At 47.9% G+C, this 11,552-nt stretch overlaps 1 protein-coding gene across 8 annotated transcripts in view; it reads right to left on the bottom strand.

Moving 5' to 3' along the window:
• The window catches only part of ZCCHC7 (zinc finger CCHC-type containing 7), a 279,525-nt gene that overhangs the window by 22,130 nt on the left and 245,843 nt on the right, over positions 1 to 11,552 (bottom strand). For 4 of the 8 annotated variants that reach the window (XR_012516641.1, XR_012516637.1, XR_012516640.1 and 1 more), the window contains exons 9-10: positions 8,399 to 8,490; positions 407 to 474 (exon numbers count right to left, since the gene is read on the bottom strand). The gene's annotated coding sequence lies outside the window, so the exon portion shown is untranslated. Of the gene's footprint in view, positions 1 to 406; positions 2,300 to 8,398; positions 8,491 to 11,552 lie in introns of those variants that run through there. The other 4 variants (XR_012516639.1, XR_012516638.1, XR_012516643.1 and 1 more) reach the window with 4 other exon arrangements.

Genomic DNA, 11,552 nt, shown 5'->3' with positions numbered 1-11,552 from the left:
AAAATACAAAAAATTAGCCAGGAGTGGTGGGGGGTGCCTATAATCCCAGCTACTGGGGAGGCTGAGGCAGGAGAATCGCTTGAACTCAGAAGGTGGAGGTTGCAGTGAGCTGAGATCGTGCTACTGCACTCCAGCCTGGGCAACAAGAGCGAAACTCCATCTCAAAACAAACAAACAAACAAAACAAAACAGAAAAAAAAGGTTAAGATGGTAGATTTTTTGTTATGTGTACTTTACCACAATTAGAAAAAAATGCTCTGAGTCTCTGAGGCTTTGTAGTTACCCAGGCTGGGGCACCACCTAGAGAACGGTGCCTACTGGGCATGGAGGGAATAGAGCCCTGACTGATCTGCCCCCAGCTGCCCTGTGGTGTCCTGGCCCATGCCTTCTCCTCTTTGGGTCTCACCTGTCAAATGCCAAATAGGGTCATGAAATGGAAGATGTCGAAGCTTCCTCCTGGTCCTGATGAGTGAGCTAAGATGAGAATTAGAACAAAAGCATGTGCTTTTCAAAAAGCAGATGGAGAATTAACAATACAATTGAAAATCACATTCACTATACTAAGATTAAAAACATTCTTTAGAAACTGGGCTTATTAGACGACATACTTCCTGTATTGGGTGGGAAGGGGGGGGGCCGGGTCACTGGTGCTCTCTGTAGGGGGCAAGCAGGTGAAATGATTATGAAATATGTCAAGTAAATGGTCCTTTTTTCTCGCCAGGAGATAAGGAAAGGTAATTTGGTCTGTCAGTTGAATACACAGAAGACGTCATGGTCAACTGCATTAATACTGAATACTTTGTCCAGAGTCACAGAGCTCAAAGAAATTACAGACTCTTTCTCCTGTGAATTCTGGCATGAATCTCAGCAGACCTTTTCCCACCTGAATTCACAAGAGAGATTAATAATAAAAGGCAGGGCCGATGGTGGGACCAGAGCTGCTTTTCCCTCGCACCTGGGACCCCCTCCTCCAGCCACCCATCCAGCCTCATCTCTCCCTACACCCTTCCTGGTCCCGCTTTAGTCCAACCCAACCCCAGTTGTCCTGCTCTCCCCTCTTCCTATGGGCTCCTGTCCTGTAGGTGCCAGTCAGAGACCACCTGCCCCAGCCACCTCCTCCGGGACGTCTCTCTCCAGTCCCAGTCACCTTCCCTTCCCTCTGACTGGTGACCCCTCTGCTCGTGTGGGGCTGGGAGGCACCTGGGAAGTGAGGCCCACAAACGTGTCAGAGATCTCGGCCTCTGGGAAGGTGGGAGGGCTACTGATCTAAGGACCAAAACCTTCTTTTGCATTTGTGAGGACCGTGTGTCCCTGTCTCCTTTCCCTAAACACCTCAGACCTCCCTGCAGGGCAGACTTGCCCAGCCAGTCTCCCCCACAGTGTCCAGCCCGGGGTCTGGCACTTAGCAGTGAAAGGGGCAAGGTCGTGAGGCTGCTACAAGCTTTCTCTCCTATCATCTAGGACAAGGGTACTGGTGGTAGATTCTTTCTTTTCTGTGTTTTTTGAACTGGCAGGGGTGAAGATGTGTGGTTAGGGTTGGGAGTAGACATTAGGATCTCTCTAAACCCATTGTTAAGTTGTTAAATTGCAAGGAACCATCTTCCTCTCCACCCTCCATTCCCACAGGATGAACACGAAGCCCCACTCAGAGCCCTTGTTCCAGAGCAGGAAAAACCTTCTTCTCGTGGCTGCTTTTGGGGACTCGTCAGTCTCTGGAACAATTAAACCTCTTTCTTTTAGACTGTTTTACCCAATTAATTTTATTATCAGTTAATTATATATTACCATCTTAAGAAAATGAATATTTGCCCAGTTGCTTAAGTTAAATCATTAAATATGTACGTATTCCTTTCTTTCAATGCACATCTGTTATCTCTTACAGATGGAGAAGACGTATTTGGAGCCATCTGTGTCTCTGAAACAGACCCCCCACCACCGCCCATACAAAAATGCCTTCTTGGCCCTAGGAGAAGGCTCGTGTGGGGCTGGGAGGTGCCTGGGAAGTGAGGCCCACAAACATGTAGAGATCTCGGCCTCAGGGTAGGTGGGAGAGCCACTGTCCTAAGGACCAGCTTGGCAGAATCTGGGGTGAGAGGAGGCAGGTACAGCCAAGAGCCAAATGCATGAAGGTGTGTGAATGTGGAACCGCCCTTAGAGGATAATAGTTTAAGAAACAAACCTCAGGGCTGGGCGTGGTGGCTCACATCTGTAATCCCAGCATTTTGGGGGGCCAAGGTGGGAGGCTCACTTGAGACCAGAAGTTTCAGACCAAGCTGGGCAACATAGTGAGACCCTGTCTCTGGAAAACAATACAAACAAACAAAAATTAGCCAGGCTTAATGGTGCACACCTGTAGTCTAAGTTACTCAGGAGGCTGAGGTGGGAGGATCCCTTGAGCCCAGGAGGTAGAGGCTGTAGTGAGCTGAAATCGTGCCACTGTACACTGCACTCCAGCTTGGGCAACAGAGCGAAATTCTATCTCAATAAAAAAAGAAAAGAAACAAATCTCAATTGCGGTAGGCATGGTGGCTTACATCTGTAATCCCAGCACTTCGGGAGGCCAAAGTGGGAGGATCTCTTGAGCCCAGGAGTTTGAGACCAGCCTGGGCAATGTAGTGAGACTCCATTTCTAATAAAAAAAAAAAAAATTAGCCAGGCCATAATGGCACACACCTGTAGTGCTAGCTACTTGGAAGGCCGAGGTGGGAGGATCTCTTGAGCTCAGAAGATTGAGGCTGCAGTGACCTAAGATTGTGCTACTGCACTCTGGTCTCAGCAACCGAGTGAGACCCTGTCTCAAACAAAATAGAACAAAAAGGAAACTCCTCCTGCTGCCTCTGGGTGATTGGGTGCAAAGCTCCACAGAGGTCAGCACGTCTGGTCCCTGTGTGTGACCTGGGGCCAGTCAGCACACTTAAGCAGCCTCAGAGCCCTGGCCTGCCAAAGTTTTTAGCATTATAGGCATGAGCCACAGTGCCCAGCCAATCATTTTCTTTTCTTTTTTTTTTTTTTTTAATTTTTAAATTTTTGAGACAGTGTCTCAGTCTGTTGCCCAGGCTGGAGTGCAGTGATATGATCATCGCTCACTGCAACCTTGACCTCCCAGGCTCAACCAATCTTCTCACCTCAGCCTCTAGAGTAGCTGTGACCACAGGTGCCTTGCCACTATGCCTGGATAATTTTTTTTTATTTTGTATTTTTAGTAGAGAAAGGGTCTCCCTATTTTGCCAGGCTGGTCTCAAATTCCTGAGCTCAAGTGATCCTCCCACCTTGGCCTCCCAAAGTGTTGGGATTACAGGTGTGAGCCACCCCACCCAGGTAAGAATTTTCTTAATAACAAATTAGATGAGACATCCCAATTTTTTCTTGTAGTGAGATTTGGTTATAATTCACTCAATAAACACCTAAGCACTTTCTTGGCTGGGTCCTGGGGAAACAGTGATAAATCAGATTTCCTCTCGACCCCAAAGATCTCCCACTGAGATGGAGAGATAGGCATGTGAATAAGAATATTCAATTTATATTCTTATAAATACATAGAGGGACTTGGGCTACAGCATATATTTTTACAAGATTCCTGGAAGCACAAAGTAGGGAGTGACTGGCTCTGCATAGAGAAATCAAGGAAGGCTTCTGTGAGGAGGTGATGACTGAGCACTTTACTGCATTCTTCTGAAAAGCTTTCGTACCACGTAAGTGAAGGGATGTCACTGTATATGGCAGCCCTGTTGAGTGGGCCTTAAAGGACTCTTGGTTGCAAGTGAGAGATGCCTAACTTACTGTAGCTTAGGCAACCAAGGAATTCATTGGCTCCTGAAATGTGGAAGTCTAGGGGGAAGCAGGTATAGCTGGACACAGCAGCTCAGGCAGTGTTGTCAGGACCTTCTCTCTCTCTCTCTCTCTCTCTTTCTCCCTCTTTCTCTCCCATCTCTTGGCTCTCTCCTTGGCTTTCTTCTATGAGTTAGGCAAGATGGTGGTGGGCAGCCAGATACAGAACCTCCCAGAAAGACAGCTCTATCCAGGGAAGTCCTCCTTTCACCCAGGGACTAAAATAACAATCCCAGACAAGAATTCTGATTGGCATCTTGAGTCATACGCCTGCCTCTGAACCAATCATGTGCTAAGGGGCGGGGCAGTGATCTTTGGGATCCTCAGAGGGACTGGGTTGGAGGCAGAAGCCACCATGATTGACGGCCACATGCTGTGGGAGGAGTGACACTTGCAAACCAAATCATACATCCACTACAAAGAGCAGGAAAGACCTCTCCAGGCGACTCAGAAGGAGGTCTGTAACCAAAACATTGCCAAAAATGCTACTCCCAAGGTCTAATACCTCTTCTCTAGGTTGTTAGCAATCAAAGGGTGCTTGGAGTCCACCATTTGTTCCATGGAGCTCTTTAAAAATAATAGCAAGAGCTGATGAGCTAGACTGCACACAACTTTCTTTTAAAATCTCCTTTGCTCAGCCACAAGCCATGGGAATTAAATTTGTGTAGTGCATTTAACAGACAACGAACATTGAGCAAGGTCACAACTACATGTTGGGATTACAAGACAAGACACCGAACAGAGACCAGCCATCATCCTCAGCCTTGTTACCATAGCAGTCTCGTGTCTGCCCGTGCCTGGATTCCCCGATCTGACATCGCCCTCGCAGGCGCCGGCCGGGCAGCCTCTCATGCCGCACCCCCGGCTCCTACCATCACACCATTTCTAAAACGTGGGCCACTGCTGAGCAGTTAGAATGATAGGGAACTGCTCTGTGTGTTTTTAATGCATTTAAAAATACTTTCAGGCAGGGCACAGTGGCTCACGCCTGTAATCCCAGTACTTTGGAAGGCCAAGGCAGGCTGATTACTTGAAGTCAGGAGTTTGCGACCAGATTGGCCAACATGGTGAAACCCTGTCTCTACTTAAATACAAAAACATTTAGCTGGGCGTGGTAGTGCACACCTGTAATCCCAGCTACTCAGGAGGCCGGGATGGGAGAATTGCTGGAACCTGGGAGGCAGAGGCTGCAGTGAGCCGAGATTGCACTGCTGCACTCTAGTCTGGGCGACAGAGCAAGGCTGTCTCAAAATAACAAACAAACAAAGGAACACCTTTCAGGCCAGGCATCATGGCTCATGCCTGTAATCCTAGCACTTTGGGAGGCCAAGGCAGAAAGATCACTTGAGCCAAGTAGTTCAAGACCGGGCAACATGGTGAAACCCCATCTCTGCAAATACAGAAAAAAACTCAAAAGCCAGGTATGGTTGTGCTTGCCTATAGCCCCAGCTACTTGTAAGGCTGAGGTGGAAGGATTGCTTGAGATCAGGGAGGTCGAGGCTGCAGTGAACCATGATTGTGCCACTGCACTCCAGCCTTGGTGACAGAGTGAGACCCTGTCTCAAAATAAATAAATAGGCTGGGCGTGAGGGCTCACACCCGTAATCCCAGCACTTTGAGAGGCCAAGGCAGGAGAATAACTTGAGGTCAGGAGTTCAAGACCATCCTGGCCAACACCGTGCAACCCCATCTCCACTAAAAATACAAAAAATTAGCTGGGTGTGGTGGCACGTGCCTGTAATCCCAGCTACTTGGGAGGCTGAGGCACGAGAATTGGGAGGCAGAGGTTGCAGGGAACTGAGATCTTATTATTGTACTCCAGCACTGGTGACAGAGCAAGACTCTGTCTCAATCAATAATCAATCAATCAACCAAAACACTTTCAAGAAGGGGGTCACTGGCATCTTTTAGGCTTTTAGACCAGAGTGACATCATTTGAGAAAGACTGTTCTATTCCAACCCCGAAGTTTTATAGATGGAGAAACTGAGGCTCTTTCTCTCTCTGGGCCTCAGTTTGAAAATCACTTTTCATACTGAAAGTGATTTTAGTAGCTGGACTCAGAATTGGTCTGAGACTCCTGGTCTGACACCTTTGAATTCTGTCAGGTAAGGAACTCGGAAGGCCTGCAGGTGGCGCTGCTTCTAAAAGGCCTTCCGGACCCTTGGGCTCAATCTTCTCACTTAACCTTGGGTTTCTGATTCAGAGTGGGAAACACTGCTTTTCCGTATCTCAAAGTTGAAGGCTCCACCAAAGTTGTTCACACAAATGTTATAAGAGAAAACATTTAAACAAACTAAAATGTGATACATCCATATTTAATAGTAATCTATGAAATGTACATCTATGAAAAACTCTTGCTATCAAAAATGGCAGCTATGAACTTAAGAGATATGGCAGCTCAGATGGTTTCTTCTTTCTCCCCTGTCCAGCTTCTCAGTTCGGCCTGGCTGAGGGTACATTGTGTGCCAGAGAAGCCTAAGGGGCGCTGCCACCGTTGAGTAGAGGAAAGAATGCAGGACAGCAGGGCATGGCGGCTCAGACCTGTTATCCCAGCACCATGGGAGGCCCAGGTGACAATCGCTTGAGGCCAGGAGGTCAAGACCAGCCTGGACAACATAGTGAGACCCTGTCTCAAAAAAAGGGAATGAAGGAAGGAAGGAAGGAAGGAGAGGAAGGAAGTGAGGGAGGGAGGGAGGAAGAGAGGGAGGAATGGAAGAAATGCAGAGTGGAAGTCAATTGAAACCAACAAAGTCAGATTTCCACTCTGTGTGACTTGAGCAAATTACTTAGTCTCTCTGAGCTTTGGTTTCCTTGTCTATAAGTGACAGGAGTCTTAGTTCTCAGGCTGTGGTAGGACTGCACGTCAGTGAAAACACAGACAGCACATAGCACGGGGCACTCAGGATCAAATATTTGAAGTATTGGCTGCAAAAATTCATATGAGTTATTTGTTTGGACTACTTTGATCCTCATGTTTTCCTACATAAATAACAATAGAAAGATTGGCAGGCAGGTTGTTTTTCTTTTTTGTGTTTTTGAGACACGGTCTGCTCTTGAACATACCAGCAGCCTTGAATAAGATGTTCACAGCATCTCCGTCGGTGGGGAGGGGTTTGCCCAGATGTGCAACAGTAGGGAAGGCTGTGGAGGAAAGTAAGGAACTCCAGCTGCCTGCAGAGAATGTGACATTGCCAGAAGACCAGGAGAGTGGCGGGGCCCCTGTGAGGCTCCAGAACTCAGCACCTGCTCCTTCTTCCTGGCGGGGGAGAATCCCTGCCCCAGCAGCACACAGATCACACAGGAAGTGGGGCTTTTCCCTAAAGAAAACCTGGCTGCAGACTTAGGTAGCTCTGGATTACCAGGACAGAATCCCAGCTGAGCTGGAACTGTCCCCATCTAACTTCACTGCTCCCCATACAGGGGGACACTGAGGCCCAGAGAGGGATGACTAGTCCAGGGACACACAGGTGGCCCAGAACTCAGGCCCTGGCCTCTGTCTTGGGCCCTTCTCTGACCAGCTGTCTTTTCCACTACCTTGCAGCCATCAGGAGGTGCCTCCTCCTTTTTCTGGAAAGAAGAAAGAGTGGCTGCACAGCCCGGGGGCTGCCACAGGGCAAACCAGGTCAATGGTCCCACCCAGCCCATAGTGTCAGAGGTCCCCCTTGAAGGCCTTGGCTGGGCCATCCCTCCATGGGATGGAGAGACTGGCCCCTCCATCCCCACGGCAAGCATGCTAATAACATTCTTCTGTCACTGCTTCCTGTTTTTGGATGGGATAAACTGTTTGGCCTTTGGACAAGATTATTTTTGCACCAAACAGGATTGTTATCACTTAATTGAAAATAATTATCCAATGCAAATTGAGTTCAACTTATCTAGCTGGAAATAAAGAAGTGAGTATTTTGGGTGGTTTCACTGCTGCAAACACACGTATTTTAAGCAAACGAAAGTAACGAGATGCAGGCTACGCTTTCTGCAGGAAGCCCTGGGAAATCTGGGGGCCTTTCTTGAGTTGGCCTCTGAGGCCGGGAAGTCTGGCTCACCCCCTTGTCCACATCAGGGGTTGTTTTAATCAGTCTGTTTTAATGAGTCCGTACTGGAGAAGCTCTGACAGAGCCGGAGGCTGTGGGGGCGGCTGACTGTGGCAGGGTTGCCTGTAATCCCACACAGTTGTTCGCCCCCTACGGAGCTTATCCTGTCAGACACAGGCCCTGGCGTCCTCCAGAAACAAAAAGAAATGGTCGGGGAAAGGAGAGAGTGCTTTTAGTGTGAGTCTAATGTGGGCGGCCACGTCTCTTCCTCTGTCCTCCACTGCAGGCACTGGGCCTTGAACCACCCAGGTACCTGAGCCGAACCAAGTTCTCTGAGGCTTTCTCAGTCTCACCCACTCACTCAACTGGCCACCAACTCCATTTGCTTTCTTAAGTATTTCTTGGCTTTGTTAATTTCTTTCCACGCCCGCTGTATCGGTAACCGACCGCCGCAGCAATACTGCATAACAAATAGCCCCAGAATGTCAGTGGTCTGCAACAACAGCCATTCCTTCTCAGGGCCTGCAGCTCTACTGACCTTGGCTGGGCTCACTCAGGGGTTGGCAAGCTGGTGAACATCTCTGCTCTGTCCCTCATCCTCCTAGGGTTCACGGGCAAGCTGGACAGGTTCTTCTCATGGTGATGGCAGATGCGTGAGAGGAAAAATAGAAATACGTGAGGTCTCTTACGGTCAACTTTCAGACCTAGTATCAAGACTTGTCTGCCCCATCCCATTGACTAAAGTAAGTCACAAGACCAAGCCCACAGTCTCATACAGCCAGAGTATGGACGCAGGGGGACGGAAGAATTGGGGCTAATATTCACACCTACTACTCCCGGCCACTGACCTCCCTGGGACCTCCCATCCTGACGTCCCCACGGGAGTCCTCACCTGTGGTCCCAAACCCTCTGATCTACTCTCCATAAAGTAGCTAGTTTACTCCTTCTAAAATGCAGACCTGAACATATTACATTTCAGATTAAAAATCCTGACAATTGCCGGGCGTGGTGGCTCAAGCCTGTAATCCCAGCACTTTGGGAGGCCGAGGCGGGTGGATCACGAGGTCGAGAGATCGAGACCATCCTGGTCAACATGGTGAAACCCCGTCTCTACTAAAAATACAAAAAATTAGCTGGGCATGGTGGCGTGTGCCTGTAATCCCAGCTACTCAGGAAGCTGAGGCAGGAGAATTGCCTGAACCCAGGAGGCGGAGGTTGTGGTGAGCCGAGATCGCGCCATTGCACTCCAGCCTGGGTAACAAGAGCGAAACTCTGTCTCAAAAAAAAAAAAAAAAAAAAAAAAAAAATCCTGACCATCCTTCTTTCATATTGGGGGGGAGGGGGTCTTCTTCCTATTTTCTGAGAATAATTGAAATCCAATTGTAAAATTACTCTTTTTAGCAATACCTCAAGGAGCCCATGAAAGATGCTGACAGTACAGTTGTCATGGTGGCCTATCTAATCGAGCGGCTCTGGTTCTCCTGTTTCTAGGGGCAGCCCTGGCTGTGTGTGCTCACACACAGCAATGCCCAGGAGTTCTGCAACCCGGACAGGAGCTGGAGCACCTGGAAGGGACCTGAGGCAAACCCTCAAGAGTGCAGGGCAGCAGGCCCCGCTGTGGGAGGGGCACCCTTTGAGCGCTGTTGCACGGGAAGGCCATGGCACAGTGCCAGGCTCATGGCAGGGACTTTACTCTCTTTCAAACTCCAACTGTGAATCCACCCAGGTGTAAACCTTCCACAGCGAGCCAGTTGTGCCTACTGAAGCTCTGTAGACAAGGACTGCTCAGAACGTCATCTGCAGACCCGTGCCACTCTGCAAACTCTTGGCTAGGTGTCCATGAAGAGGGTCAGGAAGCTCCCACCAGAATGTGCATTATTGCCACTCAGCAGGCTATGTAGGCGCACTGACGTTTTCCATAGCAAGACTTTCTCAATAAAGGAAGTGGGCACTGATTTGCTCTCTGGGGCAAGCTGCTTAACTCATGGTAACAAGGTTTGTGGCCCAGCTGCCTTCAGGCTGCTCATCTCTCCTCTGCTTCTGGGCCACTAACCTGAGGCATCCAAACACCCCTGAGAGGTTACCCAAGGGAAAATTATGAAGGCATTAGGCAAAAGCTAGTAGTTTAAAAAATCATAAATGCTATAATAAAAAATGAGGTTACCTCAATATAAGAAGAGGTAATTGGTTCAATAAGTTATATATGTTCTCTTAATGTAGTTGATTAAGAGGTTGGGGACTTTATAATAGGATGAAAAAAGCTTAGGACATAACAGGAAGTTACAACAGAAACATGATATAAAAGGTGTGAGCAGTCTACTGTGTAACATGCAGAGAAGAAATATGTGCATACACTCACAACCTCGGAAGGAAATTCACGAAAATACAAACGGGGATTTGATAGGGTGATGATGAAGTTTTCTTTTCTTTTCTTCGTCTTCTTCTTTTTTTTTTTTTTTCATTTGAGACAGAGTCTCGCTCTGTCACCCAGGCTGGAATGCAGTGGTGCGATCTCGGCTCACTGCAACCTCTACCTCCCAGGTTCAAGCGATTCTCCTGCCTCAGCCTCTTGAGTAGCTAGGACTACAGGTATGTGCTACCACTCCCGGCTACTTTTTTTCATATTTTTAGTAGAGACCAGTTTCACCATGTTGGCCAGGCTGGACTCAAACTCCTGACCTCAGGTGATCCACCTGCCTTACCCTCCCAAACTGCTGGGATTACAAGCGTGAGCCACTGCGCCCGGCCTATTTTTCATACTTTTGGAATACAGTTCTGTTACTTTATAACGAAAAAAAATTGTAAACCTAGTAATAAAATATTTCCAACATCCAGTTGGTACCCTCTATTTTAGTGTTTCATTAGATTCCCACATTTACATATTAAACAATCATTAATTCAGACACACACATTCAGAGTTCATGATCACCCATACCCCTTCTTCCCTCCCTCCCTCCCTTCCTCCCTTCATCCTTCCTTTTCTCCATCCTTTCCTTCCTCCCTTCTTTCCTCCTTTCTTTCTCTCCTTCCAACTCTTCCCTCCCTCCCTCCTTCCTTCTTCATTCAATAAACCTTTATGGAGCACTCCCTAAGCACTGGGCCAGGCACTGCAAGGCAGCAGTGAGGAGCCGCCACTCCAGGGCCTTGTTGGAGGTGGCTGGGGCTTATCCTTGAGCTCTCTTTAATTCATCTCACAAACATGTGCTCACTTTGCTCTGTGCCCTGGCCTAGACGACAGAGGCAGGTTCCCACTGCCTAATAAGAGAGAAGCCAGATGCATATCCAAGACACTTTTTCTTCTTCAGAAACACTGGCTAAGAGCTTAGAAACTTAATATATTCCTGAAACAAATTCAAACACTACTTTGTATGAAAGCAAAACCAACTTCCCAGAGATAAGCAAGAGGAACAGTTTGGTGCGTATTCTTCCAGATTTCTTTCTATGAATATGCAAAGACATATTTCTTTATATAAACATTTATATTTTTATATTATGTAATACAGAATATATAAATACAGGCCGGGTGCGATGGCTCATGCCTGTAATCCCAGCACTTCGGGAGGCTGAGGCAGGTGGATCACTTGAGGTCAGGAGTTTGAGACCAGCCTTGTCAACATGACGAAACCTTGCCTCTATTAAAAATACAAAAAATTAGCCAGGCATGGTGGCGTACCCCTGTAATCCTAGCTACT

The sequence above is a fragment of the Saimiri boliviensis genome, chromosome 2 (genome assembly GCF_048565385.1).
Source record: "Saimiri boliviensis isolate mSaiBol1 chromosome 2, mSaiBol1.pri, whole genome shotgun sequence".
Classification (NCBI taxonomy): Eukaryota; Metazoa; Chordata; class Mammalia; order Primates; family Cebidae; genus Saimiri; species Saimiri boliviensis.
The sequence above is the reverse complement of the archived record's forward strand: the minus strand, read 5'-3'. Positions and strand labels throughout refer to the sequence as shown.